The sequence below is a fragment of the Apium graveolens genome, chromosome 3 (genome assembly GCF_009905375.1).
Source record: "Apium graveolens cultivar Ventura chromosome 3, ASM990537v1, whole genome shotgun sequence".
In the NCBI taxonomy this organism is placed as follows: Eukaryota; Viridiplantae; Streptophyta; class Magnoliopsida; order Apiales; family Apiaceae; genus Apium; species Apium graveolens.
The window spans coordinates 195,293,707-195,306,471 of NC_133649.1; the positions used below are offsets into that span (position 1 = coordinate 195,293,707).

Sequence of the window (12,765 nt, forward strand, 5' to 3'; positions counted from 1 at the left end):
TCATGAAATTATCATACATCATTTTTCTTTGCATTTTTGTAATATTCACAATTTTTGGAAATTTTTAGCATTAATTTTATATTTATTGGATATTTAAAAATTCATTATTAATACACAAAAATTATAAAAATTGGGGCCAAATATTTTTATTAGGAGTGTAATTAGCCCCTTAATTTTATTTAGGGGTATTATTTTCATAAATATAAATACCAGATTTATAATTAATTATTCAGTCAATTACTATTAAATATCAGAAAAAAATTAAAAGAAAAGGGATTAGGGTTTGAGTGAAGAACATGGCAGGGGAATCAAAGTCGATTTTGATTGTGATTCCGGCATCCAAATGAAACGTGTGAGTACTCGTTTTGAAGCTTATGATCTATAGTTTCTGTTCATGTAATTATTTTCGTTGATTATTAATTTGATTTTTGATTGGTATTTTCGGGTTTTAATTTTGAATTCGGGTTTGAATTTCTAGTTGTTGTTTGATGTTATTGTTGTTGGAGATGAGTAGATCATCAAGTTTCCTATCGATTCGTACCGGTTTCGTAGATTTTGGTTGTGGTTCGCGTACTCGTCGGAGAACCGCCGCCATGGCGGTGTTCTTCATTTTCTGGTGATGTTGCTGACGAACGAAGAAGGAGAAGGACAATGGAAGGTGTCGGGCTTGATTGTTGAACGAAAACGGAGCAGAACGAGCTTGGAATTGTGTCGGTGGTTCGCTGTTCGAATCGCCGGAAAATCCCCGTCGATGTTGGATTCTGGGTTGCTGGGGTGTGTTCTTCGCGACCCGGGTTCGACCCGGTTTGCAACCCGGTTTCGACCCGGGTTTGATCCTAAAAACCCTAATCTGAAACCCTGAAATATGTTTCTGATATATTATTTATTTATTATATTTTCTAAAATCAGAAAATCAGTTTTAATAATTCTAATAATTAATTAAAAATTAGTTTTAAATTCTGAAAAATAGTATTTTTTTAATTTCTAAATTATTTTATTAAATTATAAATTCGAATTTAATTATGTAATTAATTATTTAATTATTTATCTAATTATTTATTAGTTATCTAATTTATTAATGATTAGGTAATTAATTAATAATTAGGTAATTAATTAATAAATAAGGATTAAATAATACGATTAATAATCTGATAATTAGTTAATATTATGAGTAACTCGTATTCATACGAGTAGTGATTCGATAATTAGAATTATTATTCGAGCGATAGTTATTCGAAGAATGTCGTAATAATTATTTGTATTGTATAATTAAATATCGATAATTAATTAACGAATCGTATAAGTTACAATAATAATAATGTAATGGTTCGATAATTATGTGAGGATTGCGAGTAGCTCGTATTTATACGAGTAGTTAATCGTTGAGTAGATTATAATTCGAGTAATTAGTAGTTATTCGATAAATAGCGTATTAGTTAATTGAATCGATTGATTACTTGTAAATAATCGATCTGATCGAGTAAGTATTTTTAATTTATAAATAATTGTAATAAATCCTAATAATTAGGGATTAATTATTTTAAAATAAAATAATTAATTAATTATAATTAATTAATTATAATTAATTATTAATTAATTAAATCTTGTTTAATTCATAATAATTAAATCGTTAGTCCGATTTGAGCGAAACGGAGACCCCTAGACTCAGAAAAATGAAACGAATCTAATAAAAATAGTTGTAAGTTATAATTTATTCAGGAAGAGAGTGGTTTTGTGATAATTAATTATTCATAGGCCCTCTTAAGGGTAGAATCGAGTCGAGTAAATCCCGAAAAATTGTAATAAAATCAGATAGGGTTAGTTATTATAAATATGAGTCTAGAATCGATTCTAAAAATAATTATAAGTCTAAAAATTAATTATGTGGTTTATGTGCTATGTGTTTTACATGGCTATGTGAACCTTACGTGGTATATAATTATATGTGTATATATGCGAGTCAGATAGAAACGCGTGGGTAGACTGATAAGGTTATGTGGTATCAATTCGAGATACACGTATATAGTAAGTTATCTAAACGACTATCTTTCTATGATTGGTTCAGTGTTAGCAAGGCAGAGCAAGCTAGGGACAGAAGGCGGTGAGTTGAACCAGGTTAAGTACGCGCAAGGCAAGTTTTTCCCCTATTCTAAATTCAGAATAGTGAATTATAATTCCTTTTCTCATATCATTTACCTTTGATAATTATTGTTCATATACACTGTTACCCAATTATTAATGCTTGTTTCTATTTCATTTCGATTCTTGATTTCTCCCAATTTATTGAATCCTCTATTCATATTCCAATACTTTTACCCTTGTTACATATACTCTGGTATATCCTGGTGTTGGGATATATCAAAAGCATTCTGATTGTTCCGGATGCTATACCTTGGACTGGATGGTTACTATACGGGCTGGGTTTTACCCAAACCATTATTTAATAGGCCATAGTTGTCTGAGTACTCTTTATGTTGGTTGGGTCTATGCAGTTGGGTATAGATCCGCACTGTATTCTGACTGATCAGCGGGTTATAGTGCATATGTTGGTTCTTGTTTCCAGTCTTGTTCATTTGGCACTCGCCAGTGTTGGCAAATTATTATCCTATACAGATTCAGATGGTTGTTCAAACCAGCAGCTTATTGGTTCACTTATTTCTCTCTCTTTATACTATATATTGTTGCAGGCTTGTTGAGCAATTTTGGCTCATCCCTTTTTATTGTTATTCCTATTGTTTTACAGTTAAGGTAAAGAATGAAACCCATCAGGACCCGCGTAGTCAAGAAGCGAGTCAAGCAGCGGGACCCTCTTATACCAAGAGTGTTCCTTCCTATTCCCGAAGAGAGCTTTGAATTACAAGATCAGGTGTAGCAGGATAAGTAGTAATGTTGGGTTGAATAAAAGTTTTATGTAGTTTGAATAGAAGTTGTGTGGTGAGAATGTAGATAGAATAAAGTTTTGTAACAAAATGAGTTCTTAAGACAGATTATTTTATTTGGGTTTGTAATAAAGTGTAGTATGTGGTTCTTATTTTCAACTCAACCCTTAAAAGATCCTAAGTAGTAATAGTTCGGGGTAATTATTATATTTATATTCCGCTTGTGCAGGTTTAGTTTGTAGTTGTTGTTAATAATGCCCCAAATCTATACCCCGGATTTGGAGGGTGTTATATTTGTAACTAGAGTGTTATGGAGATCTTATACTATCTATAACGCCCTCCAAACCAGGGTCAGAAGTTTGGGGCTCAAAACACACACATATACAATATATAAACCTGTATATAAAACATTATATGCATTGACCCTTCTCTACATAACCATGGATCACAACAGGTTAAAGTATGAAAATAAGCCATAACCTTAACTTTTATTACATCGTACCAAATCCCAACTAGTTCACCTTACAACTGATAATGATGTCGTTCTTATAATCTTGCATAACTCATCTACAATATAAAGCTATTGCTAGCTCGATCCAACTTAACCTGGAATCCTAGCTCGCACACTTGACAGGGAGTCCTCGTTACCAATAACTTCCTTTTTAACTGTTAAAAACTTAAAAAGGTTTGCAAGAGTGAGCTAACTAGCTCAGCAAGTCATAATATCAATAACTGATATTAAATAATGACCAATTAAAATGATTCAGAAGAATCAATTTTCTGGATAAGCGATGATTAGAATTGGATATTCACTTTCATTTTTAAAAACCAAGGTTAGGCTGCTGATCAGTCACGCACTAACCCCGAGCAAGGCACACAACTCTACTCTCTATACTGGATCCAAGACACGCATTGACCTATTATGACCACGAATCTGGTCCATATTTGAAAAAAATCCAATTCTTGAATAACAATATGATAAGAAATGTAAATCAATAAGCTGAATCATAAACAACATTTATCTCGAAGCGTAGGGAGATTCATAATTCCAAGAAGGTATTACAATGGAATCAAAAAGGTTGGCTTTCAATCAAAGAAAGAATCAGAAAGTATAAAACCAAGGGTTACAAGGATTGGCCTTTTGTTATACTAAGTACCAAGGTTTGTATGTTGAACGATTCGATATCAAGAAACAGTATGTGGTATATATGTATTTGTGGAGTAGTATCGTATAGGTGTGGTTCGTATCTGAAAATTCAACAATCAATGATTTACGAAGAATAAGGCTTATGGCTCAAGATCAATGAGAATCAGGGTTTAGGGTTAAGTACTTCAAAGTACTTGCAATATAAAATAAGAACTATTTGGAATAGTTGAAACATAATGAAGAGAATTTAAAAGTACTTGTAATATAAAATATAATTTATTTTGAATACTAGCAAATGTTATGGAAAAGTTCAAAAATATTTGCAATATATCTTGAAGAAGGTTTAGAAATACCTGCATTATTATAGATGATTCCCAACTTTACTTATACTCGTCTAACAGTTCTATTCAACAACCACTTTCCTTCTTTTTATATGCCTCGTTTCTACTCACTAATCATTTGCTCTCTTTTTCTACATCTCGGTTCTATTTCTTGATCACTTGCTTTCCTTTTCTACACCTCACCTCCTCTTCTAGGCATCACAATATCTATCAATACTCAATTTCATATTATTCTAATCCTCACATAGACGTCATAAGCTTTTATCTACCCTTCATTTTACCCAAATTCGATTTTCGGATTGAAAGTTACAGCAAAAATCGTCAAATAATAACCACATGGGCATATAACACATCAATCAGATAGCACGTAGCACATAGCAAGGAAGATATTTGATCAAAATAATTTTTCTGAGAAGATTCGGGGTTAAAATGATTTTCCAGGTATTTAATACGAATTTTGGAACATTTTTCGGAATTAAAACGGGCATTCGAATCATTTTATAATTAAATAATAGGGTTCGAATACCTGAATCTGACTTTAAAATAATTTTATAATAATTCTTGAGCCTTGAAAATAATTTAAAATAATATTTTAAAGCACAAAACTATTTTTCGGAATTTTTAAATCCAAATAAATAATTAAATCTAATTAAATAATCAATTAAAATTAATTAATAACCAATTAAATTAATTAACCAATTAATATTTAAATTGATTGACTAATTAATAATTAATTATCAACTAAAATTAATTAATTAATTAATTAAGATTTGTTTTTGAATTAGAAATAATTTTAAGAAATTAAATAATGAATTTTTGAAATTTTAAAAATAATAAAATCAATTTCTAAAATAAATAATAGAATTTCCATTTACTTTTAAAATTAAAAAATGCAGAAACATTTTCTTAGAATCAGATTTGGGGAAAATAGGATTAAACTTGGGTTTAATCCGGGTCGACAACAAGGTCGACGACTCGCCGGATTTATCTGCCTAGAATCCGATAAACTGCCATTTCCAGAGGTTCAATCAGTGCCCAATCCGCAGGATTATGGTCCCATCTCCCCCCCTCCCAAGACAGTTGTACTTCGAATCACGTATTCAATCCAGTAGCCAGTACCTACAGACGAGTTAAAACTCGTTGATTCCGGCCGAAAGGCCATTTTTACCGGCGAAAGCTCAAGAATTCTGGCGAGACCAAATCGACTACCAACAACTGATTTTTTTACATGGTTCGATAGCAAATGAAATGATGTACATGATGGTACTTTCAATTTCAACCCAGATTTAATGGTTTAAAAATACCCAAAATCGATTAAGAACATTCAAGCATATAAACCCTAATTTCAATTTTCCAGAATCAAATATCAATTTCTATATGTTATTGAACTCCAAATCATTCATATAATATACCAAAATGACCAGAAAAAATTATCTACACAATGGAATCTTCAAATCATATCAACAACATCAAGAACAAATTTTCATAATTTAATCTTTAAATAATTCGAAATAAAAAAATTAAATAAGAAAATTACCTTGATTTCTGCACCAAAATAGTTGATTGATTCAGAAAGAGTTTTTTGAAAGCTTCGATTTGATATATAACACACTTGAATCGTAATTCGATAACGCCTTCGTTTGTGCGTTTGATTTCCAAGAACGTAACGTTTAATTAGGGTTTTCTCTGTATTTCACTAAATTTTACTGATTGATTATGATTATACGAATAAAATGAAATAATAAAAGGGATATATATATTTATGGAATATTGGATCATGTTGGATCGATTAATTAGTTACTTAACCGCTAAGTAACTACAAAAACGATCCGTTTTGATACCGTATTGGATAATTATCCAAACCGGGATTTTTATAAAACACTTCTTACGAAAATAATGTAATAATATCCCTTCTCTCGAGAATGCGGGTTTTGTTGATTCACCGAAATGATTATCGTATCGAAAATTGTATGCCGGGACGCGTACGGGTCAAACTGTAATCCGGATTGAAAAAGTTAAAACACGAAAAATGTCTGGAATTATCAGATTAGGTTAGGAAGGAGTTTTTAGAAGAGTTTCGGGTTATAAAAACGTAAAAACGGTTGAAGTTGGACGATTCCCAGCTTTATAAAATAATTTTGTAATTATTCTATAAATAATTATTAAATTTGTAAATCAGTATAAAATCATATAACGATCCAAAAATTACCAGAAAAATATCACAATCATCTATATTTTATTCTAGACATATTAAAATTAACATACTCATATCTTATCACATATAAACATGTAAATATAAATATCACGCATCCGATATGCACCAAAATTCACATAATAATCATATAATAATCATTTATTGATAAAAATAATTACACGCGATATCCCGGATATTACACTACCCACTACCTCTTGGAGTGCATACGGTGTTCAACAATTTGGAACTCCGCATGAAGGTGTTGAGGGTGTTTTTCTATGAGTTCTTCTAGTAAAATGCCATGCCGGCTTCCATCAATGCCTGCTGCTAAATAATTCACCGCCAAAGGCTCCTCTAGGTCTGTTATCTCAGATATAGCTTGACGAAAGTGACCTAAATAGCTTCTCAGGGATTCGCTAGGACGTTGTCGCATCGTAATCAAGGATGCTGTAATTTTTCCCCTTGTAGTTGCTTGAAAAATCTTGTCTGAAATTTAATCTTCAACGTAGTCCAATAGTCGATTGACCTAGATGGGAGATTGTTGTACCAACGTAGGGCTGTGCCTTGTAAGCATGTAGAGAAGAATTGGAAACGGGCGACTTCTGAGTGTCCGTAAAATGCCATTCGACCGTCAAAGGTGTTAAGGAAGCCCGATGGGTCAGAGGATCCATTGAATTGATCAAGTGTTGGAGTTTTTAAAGTCCTGTCTATTTTTGCTTTCTCGATGCTTCGAGAGAGAGGGCTTTCCATCGGAGCTTCGAACCTTGATTGAGTGCGGACTAGATCCCACAACTGAGCCATATCTTCCTGCATTTTTAGGAACTCCTCCTGTGATATCGAGTTTGTTGACATCGACCCTTGCGGAGTGCCCCTGAGGACACTATCTTGGGGCATCGGGGCCTTGAATATAAAGACTCGGTAGAAACTTCTTCTTCATCATAATAGTAATCATCACCGTCCTCTGAAAGCTCTACATAATCAAGTTCCGCATCACCACCTTCCTGAATCGATGCTTGTTTTAACTCTTGTTGCAAATGTTGAATCTCTCTTATTTTTTCCAATTTCGCCTCTAGTCTTTGAGTTTCAGCCTCTAACATCTTGAGCTTTTCGTCCGAGCCTTCTACACCATCTATCTCTTGTTCTCGTAAAAGTTTCTTCTGCTTCAACTTCTGTAAGTACAACCTAGCATCACTGGAGAGCACCTGCTTCCCTTTTTCTGTTAGAACACACGAGCGAGTATCCTTAATAATTCTCCTCTTGCGTTTGACTGGTTGCCTCTGTGCCTGAGATCCCTCAGGTGGGGAGTTTTCCTCCATCGGAAACAACCGTCTTGGTTTGAGGGTCGATGGTATTTTATCAATTTCTGCAGGAGCAACATGTTCTGATTTTTGAACAGTTTGGATCTCAGTTGTGTTCCCACATTTCTCTGGATCTGTTTCTTCAATGATCATGTTGGAGTATCAAATTTAAGAGCTCCTTCTAGCGCCAAATGATGACCATAAATATGAGCCATGTTTATATGAAGAACTATACTCTTTATTGATACTTATTTTTCCAACCCTTTACAAGTAAGACAATTATTCTATATTTATAGGGAGCCCTTAGTGGGCTTTTCCCTTTACAACTGGGCCTCTATTGGGCTTTATATCACAAACTCCTATGCTAAAGTCTCCTTTGAAGGCCCCCCTCCTTTTCTTCTCCTTTGGGCCCAACAATATCAATAATAAACTTGCTCCAAGAAATGATAATGCGTCTGTGGTTATAAGTATTTCCAACTCTTTGTGAGAAATGGAAGCAAAAGAAGACAGGATAAAAGAAACTCCAACATATATGCAGGCAAAAACTTATAGAATTCCCAATGTGGCTCTTGAGAAATGTTTTCCGCAAAGACTCACAGCTAAACTCACTAATAACCAAGTCAGTCCATGAAACAAAACTAGCAACAACCATCACAAATCTATTGTTTGTTTTCTCCTCCACTTCTCTTCTAATGTGAAAACACGCAAACACAAGTAACCCAATCCCAGGACGCCATCATGGATGGCAGAAATCAGTTGCAAACGTGAAACTTGCCAAGACCTGTCTGTGGATATATTTGGCCTCTTAAAAAATATATTGATTATGAGCATGGTTAAAAGCAATATGTCATAAACAAAGATTAACACATGATTGGTGCATGAGGACCGAGTTGCAAGTACTAATTCAGAACCACAAGGCCTGTGTTTGACATCTGAACAATCAGAGTTCTCACTAAACAAGGTCCATAACTCATCCATTTCTTCTTTACATCCATTTTATTCTTACATGCAAACTCTACAAGGCAGACCAATAATAGAAAAGTAACAGAAGTTTGGGAACAGGAACGCTTCAACAGATTAATATGATATGATGAAAAAACAAAGTAGAGGACCAACATGCTCCTATACGATGAAATGATCTAATACATGCAATACAATCCATTAGGCCTTGCTATAAATGATTTTTAGATGTGTAGTAACTAATTTTTCAGTGACACAAAATCGCAGGGTTTTTTACCACACATACTGATAGCAAGACATAAACCGATTTAACATGAATATTACAATACTTATATAGGAAATTATTAACACACACTACAATTAAATGTGTTACTCCAAATATAGTACCGCTGATGATTACTTTTAACAAGCAAATTCACTCTTGGTTTCTAATCTGCGGTATTATATATATTTATATCGTGTATGATTTTCATCATTCTCTCTTTTGGACCACTCTTCTTCAGAAAGAAGTAATTAGCCTCCACTTGATTCAGTCTTACATTTCACCCTTTCTTCATAAGCCTTCAAAGATCCTGCTGCTTCCTCCACTGTCATGTTTTCAAGATCTCCAAATTGCTCCAAAGTGGATGTGATTTGAAGGAAGTTTGCTGGCACAGCTCGAAGCAATTTTTACCACATAAGCCTCAATCACCTCCTCTCCTAGAGCTCATATATTTGGTATTAGCCCGTTGAGTTTCATGCAAAAATCATCAATCTGCTCACTTTCCTTCATAGTGAGTGACTCAAACTCAGATTGCAAGGACTGTACTCGTGCAGTCTTAACACGTTTGGCTCCCTGGCACAAGGTTTTGATTGCAACCTATGCCTCTTTAGCACTCTCCTTCGAAGCAAGCGAAAGCAGCCACTCTTCTGGTATGCCTTGGTATATCATGGCCAAGGCTACCTTGTCTGTTCTCACATCAATTTCTCCCTTGGGATCGCTTGACTCTACATCTTCCCACACCCCATGCGCTTGTATGATTACTTTCATTTTCATTGCCTACACTGTGTAATTCTCCTTGGTCAACATGGGGTAATTCAAACCAAACGAACCTGTCTTCATTTTACTCGTCTCCAGCGTCGTCATCTTAGATATGTAATTTGTCATCCACCTACGTACCAGGCTCTAATACCAGTTTTTGGTTTCTAATCTGCAATATTATATATATTTATATCGTGTATGATTATGAACTAAGAACTGTAACACAACACAACTATAGATGCTTGTCAAAAGACCTTCATTTTCATTAAGATGCTGTAAACATAAATAACTACTACAGAATGAAACAATGCTAGAAAGTAGGAACATAAAGAAACACTCCTAGAGCAGTACTACCACTACACCCGATCCTAAAAGATAGCAACTGCTAGTATGACTCAGTCACACACGACTAAATCAACTTCCCATGCTTCAGAAAAAATAAACACCTAACTTTATTGTAAAACAAATTTAGATTAAATACTAACATTCTCCCCCTTAATCTGAAATTTGTTTTTCTAAGTTCTTGACTCCCAACAAGCCACGCATCCTCTCGAACTTTACTGTTACCAGAGCTTTAGTCAAAATGTCTGCTTTTTGTAACTCACTGTTAATGTGCTTAATTATGATCTCCCCCTTCTCCAGACACTGCCTGATGAAATGATATCAAATATCTATGTGCTTGTTGCGCCCGTGAAAGAACGGATTCTTAGCTAGATCTATTGCTGACTTGTTGTCAATGTAGATTATTACAGGACCAATTTTCTCACCCGTTATCTGACCCAAAACATTACGAAGCCATATACCTTGACATGCTATTGCTGTGGCCGCCATAAATTCAGCTTCACATGAGGAGAGTGTTACGCACCTTTGTTTCTGAGATACCCAGGTGATCATGCTTTCATTGAGATAAAAAAGCATTCCCCCGGTGCTCTTCCTGTCATCCACTTGTCCCGCCAGATCACTATCAGAAAACCCTGATACCAAATGATTACCATTGCCTTTTGAGTACACTAAACCGAAGTGAATTATGCCCTTAATGTACCTCAGTATGCGCTTGACAGCTTCCAAATGTAACACGGTAGGGTGTTCCATGTACCTGCTCACAATTCCAACGACATAAGAGATGTCTGGTCTCGTATGCACTAGAAACCTCAAGTAGCCAACGGGACTCTTATAATCTATAGCATTAACCAATTCTCCTACCCCATCTTTGTTGATCTGTAAGCTTGGATCCATCGAATATTTAGATGCATTACAATTTGCCATCCCAGCCTTTTCAAGTACTTTTTTCGCGTAACCAGCTTGCTTTAGCTCAATGAAATCATCACCCTGATGCACTTCGATACCCAGATAGTAGCTTAATTCTCCCAAGTTTTTCATTTCAAAGATTTCACTCATCTGTTTTTTGAAGGTTTCAATGACTGTTGCACTTGAACCAGTAATCAAGAGATCATCTACATACACACCAACTATCACGCTATCTTCACTCGTTCTTTTTGTATAAATGACATGTTCATACGGACATTTAATAAAACCGAAGCCCTCCCGGAACTTATTCAATTTTGCATACAAGCACGTGGTTCTTGTCTTAGACCATACAATGCTTTAGCCAATTTGTACACAAGGTGTTCTTTACCTTTTCTTTCAAAACCTTCTGGCTGGTTTACATAAACTTCTTCAAGAATTTCACCGTTTAAAAATGATGTCTTCACATCTAAGTGGTGTACCTTCCAACCGTTTTTAGCAGCTAATGCCAGTAAGAGTCGAGCCGTTTCAATGCGAGTTACCGGAGCAAAAATCTTGTCAAATTCGATACCTTGCTCTTGAACGTACCCCTTAGCGACAAGCCTTGCTTTGTGTTTGACTATCTTCCCACCAGCGTCCCTTTTTATCTTGTAAATCCATTTCAATCCGATAGCCTTGTGCCCTTTGGGAAGGTCAGTTAGATGTCATGTGTTGTTTTTCTCTATCGACTCCATTTTTTTGACATCGCTTGTCTCCACTCGCTTGATTTTGTGGCATGCTTGTAATATGTAGGCTCATCAACCCCCATTTGAAGCAATTCCTCATCCAACTCAATGGGCTCTGTGTTGTTATAAATGTCAGCCAATGCTCGAAATCTTCTAGGTGGCTGACTATCATCATAACTGTAACTGTCTACCTGTGCAGCAGACGAGGTGTACGTCTGGGTGGGACTCTGATCATACTCGGTATGCTCCTCACCCTCTGAATAATTTACATCATCTTCTCTTTCGTTGTTTGCTCCCTGTGAGTTGGTATCATCCTCTCCAGTAATTTTAGGAACTATGACCCACGCATTACGATCAGTGACATTTCCTTGATCATTCTACACCCACAGCTTATCTTCTTCGAACACCACATCACGGCTCACACAAATTCTTTTCTTTTATGGGTCATAAAAGCGATATGCCTTGGTCCCTGGTTCTTTTCCCAAGTTTATTACTTTCACACTTCTATCATCGAGTTTTCTTGTTTGACAGTTTGGCACTTTCATGTGTGCAATACAACCAAATACACGCACATGTCCCACATTTGGCTTTCTTTCAAACCACACCTCGTAGGGAGTCTCACCTGACAGTGCCCTTGTAGGTAGTTTGTTCAGAATATATACAGTATGCCTAATGGCCTCACCCCATATCATCGGTGGCAGTTTCATTTCCTTCAAATAACTTCGCGCCATCTCCACCACCGTTCGGTTTTGCCTTTTAACAATTCCGTTCTGTTGCGGTGTGTACGGGGCAGTATAATGTCTTTCAATTCCCTTTTTCTCACAGTAAGATTTAAATTCCCTCGAGTAGAACTCGCCTCACCGATCCGTTCTGAAAACCTTCACCTTTTTCCCTGGCTTATTTTCGACTAGAGAACAAAATGATTTAAAAGCACTCAAAGCCTCATCTTTGCTCT

At 35.2% G+C, this 12,765-nt stretch overlaps 1 pseudogene; it reads right to left on the reverse strand.

The window, feature by feature from the left end:
• LOC141710949 (ABC transporter C family member 10-like) overlaps positions 1 to 8,837 on the reverse strand; it is a 143,580-nt pseudogene extending 134,743 nt beyond the window's left edge.
• Positions 8,838 to 12,765: the final 3,928 nt, after the last annotated feature.